The sequence below is a fragment of the Schistocerca nitens genome, chromosome 3 (assembly GCF_023898315.1).
Source record: "Schistocerca nitens isolate TAMUIC-IGC-003100 chromosome 3, iqSchNite1.1, whole genome shotgun sequence".
Lineage (NCBI taxonomy): Eukaryota > Metazoa > Arthropoda > Insecta > Orthoptera > Acrididae > Schistocerca > Schistocerca nitens.
In genome coordinates, this window is record NC_064616.1 from 248,566,045 (window position 1) to 248,569,844 (window position 3,800).

The following is a 3,800-nucleotide window of genomic DNA, read 5'->3' on the forward strand; positions in this document are numbered from 1 at the left end:
CCTGATAAGACCCAATTTTGTCCCGATTTTGCAAAATACTCTTACGAGCTTGCCTGAAGTACTGAAAAAAGCCATCTGTTAGCACAACTTGTAAATTCAGCCTCAGTTATTTATGTTAAATAGTTTATGCCGACAGGATCCTTTCACAGATGGCATTCCATGTTACGTATCCTGTATCGACAATGAAAGTGCCATCATTCGAGAAAGCACCAGACTTCTACAGTAGTACAGGGCTGGAACTACACTGCTGGCCACCGTAAATGCAACACCAAGAAAGACAAGAGGTAGCACAACAAAATTTATTTTGTAGATAACATGTTGACCAAGTATCAAATGATTACGTTTACAGACGTCTGTGACATGTGGTTCCTGCCAGAATCAGTAGCCAGAGTAGCCGCCATTGTTGGAGATCACCGCTGCCACACGTCTCGGCATTGAGTCAAAGAGACGTTGGATGTGTTCCTGGGGTACAGCAGCCCAAGCAGCTTCCACACGTTGCCAAAGATCATCTGGTGTGGCAGCTGGGGATGTAATCTGGGTCACTCATTGAGCAACCATGGACCACATGTTTTCTATCGGCGAAAGATCCGGAGAGCGAGCCGGCCAGGGAAGGAATTCAATCTGGTTATTGACGAAGAACCTTTGGACAATGCGTGCCACGTGTGGTCGCGCATTATCCTGTTGAAATATGGCTGTGGCCGAGCCCTGAAGGTAAGGAAGGACAACTGGCTCCACCACCTCGGATATGTAGCGCCGGCTATTTAAAGTACCGGCAATGCGTACTAGAGGCGTGCGAGAGTAATACCCAATACCGCTCCATACCATAATACCCGGTGCAAGACCAGTGTGGCGGTGCATAATGCAGCTGTCCAGCATCCTCTCTCCACGGTGTCTCCACACTCGAATCCGACCATCGTGGTGCTGCAGACAGAAGCGTGCCTTGTCAGTAAAGACAACGTCATTCCATTCTGCCGTCCACATCCGTCTGTCATCACACCATTGGCGACGGAGACGTCTGTGGTTCTGCGTCAATGGTAGACGAAGCAATGGACGTCGTGCGGACAGACCACTCTGCTGTAAACGGCGTCGAATGGTACGCGCAGACACTGGATGATGCGTTACAGACGCAATGTGCTGTGCTATGGTTCGGGATGTCACGGAGCGATCCGTCACTGCCATGCGCACAATTTGCCTATCAGCACGTGCAGTGGTGCACCGAGGTGAATGCGATCGACCACGTCGGTCCGTCGTACCGTCCTGCATCCAACGGTCACATATCCGCATTACAGTTGTTTGGTTTCGTCCAACACGACTAGCGATTTCTCTGTATGATAATCCACAATCTCGGTAAGCCACTATCCTTCCTCTGTCGAACTCGGATACTTGATCAAACAATGTTCGCTGTTGTCTACGAGGCATAACTGATCGTCTTGTGAAACAACCACAAGGTAAACACACGTGCCGAACGTACACTCGTCGAAATCGCCAAGCCTTAAATGGCGCTATGAGGTGGCGCCACAGGCGCGCGTGATGTGCGTCTACACTGAAATTCTAATCAGTTGCATATCTCATCGCTGCAAACCCATGGTGTAAATTTCACTTGATTCGGATGCTTCCTTCAGGGTGTTGCATTTACGGTGGCCAGCAGTGTATTTAAGCAGCGCCACACTGTTAAAAGTGTTTGCTGTGGATATAAAAGGCGTGAAGTGTACTAAAGTAGTACTGTCGACGGTTTACCGTCTAATTAACTTATCATCTTATCATAGATTACGAAAATGCCCAAGGATGGAAAGAGAAACTGTCACTTTTCGGATGATTACACAAAAGAGTGGTCTTTTGTCAAGAAAGGACGTATGGATTAGGAAGCGTTGTGTGAGATTTGTAGCTGTTTCATCTCAGTAACTCACGAAGGTAAGGCAGATATGAGGCATCGCTCTTCTACTAAGAATCATACAAACAGTTTTGCGGTAGCATCGGCATGAAAGCCTATTTCTACATTCATGATTGAAGAAGATACCAAGGAAGAGTCGCTCGTTGTTGCTGTCGAAATTGCAACGGCTTTTAAAGTTGCCAGGCGTCAATCCTTTAGTTCTCTTGACTGTATCACAAACCTGAAAGCTGCAATGTACTCTGACTCCAAAGTCGTCACGATGCAGTCTACAGCCAGGCCCAAAACTAGGGCGATTGTTAAAAATATTCTCGCGCCGTACTCCATGTCCGAATGTATAAAACAATTGCAAGAAGTTACATTCTCCGGCTTAGGCACCGATGCTTCGAACCACAAGTCTGAAAAGATGTTTCCTTTAGCCGTTCAATACTTCGCTAAAACTTACGGGATCCAACAGATGGTACTAAAGTTTGATTTGCTGAGTAAGGAAACATTGGAGACAATTGGAAGGTTTCGTCTCGACACTTTAAGTCAACTGCAAATTCCATTAGATTAATTAATCGCTTTTTGTGGAGGCAGTACCAGTACCAACTTCGTAGGGTTTCATTGATGCGGCCATCGGAATGTGTTTCACCAAATTAAAGAACTAGGATAAAATGTAGTATTAATTGCTTGCCCTGTCCATACTCTCCTCAATACTAATCAAGTGCTGCTGGAGTCTTAACTGTCGACACTGAAATAATCGTCATGAAAATATTTAATTATTTTCAATATACACGGTAAGGACAGAAAAGCTGAAAGAGTTCTGCTTATATGTTGATGTCAATCACCAGGCTCTTCTATCTTACTCAAAAACAAGATGGCTGTCCTTAATGTCCGCAGTTGAGAGAATTCTTCAGCTTTGTGTTCCATGAAAAGAATTTTTTTAACGCCCAAGACAGACCACCTAAAATAATTTCAGGTTTTTTCAGTGTGAAGGAAATAAACTCTCGATAATTGAAATAAGAAATATATTAATCGACACTCAAAAACGTCTGAATGAAAGAAAGACCGAATTTTAGTGGCACACAAACCAATATGAATTTGAACTAAACTAACCAAGAAATATTTAATTAGATTTCGAAATTTGAGGAGGAGACAATGGCTTTCTGTGTCATAGCATTTGATTACTTAGAAAAATGGACTATTTCTTTTAATTGATACCACGTATTTGATAGGATGATATTATCTGACGATTGAAAACACCATTATACGACTAAAATGGCGTGAGGGTTTCAGGGGACAATTTATTGTTTTCAGGAACATATATTTCAGAAGAGCTTTTTAGAAACTAAACGTGACTCAGAGAATGGGAGTCTAAACACTCCATGGATTTACTTTCTTCAGGAAACAGAAAATCCTGTACGCAAATGCCAATTGCTAAAATTAGGTGAATATTTTCTTTCTATTCTCTCACACCGCGCCACTGTTGAAAGAGTATTTTCACTAATGATGGCCCACTGGACTGATGAAAAAATGGACTGATGAAAAAAATCGACTGCTGCCAGGAACTGTGGCAGTCTTACAGTCCCAGTTTAACTACAAGTTGACTTGCGTGGAGTTTTAGAAATACTTAAAAGGGGAGAAAAGACTTGGTGAAAAACGTGTAATCCTCCGAAAAATATGATGTACCAACTGCTTCTGCCGCAACTAGTTCCATGTAACTGTGTTCTAAATAAAAAGTAATTATATTCAATAAAATTTTTACCTCATTTCTACACCCTCAGCTCAGAGTATCCCGACGAGGTCTCAGCTGGGTGTGGCAACCCTGGTTTATAAAGGATGGGGCCCATCCACGCCTGGGGCTGCTCCACCTGTTTTATACTCTGGCCTTCGACCATAGATACTAGTGGTCGAAGACTCTGGTTCACCC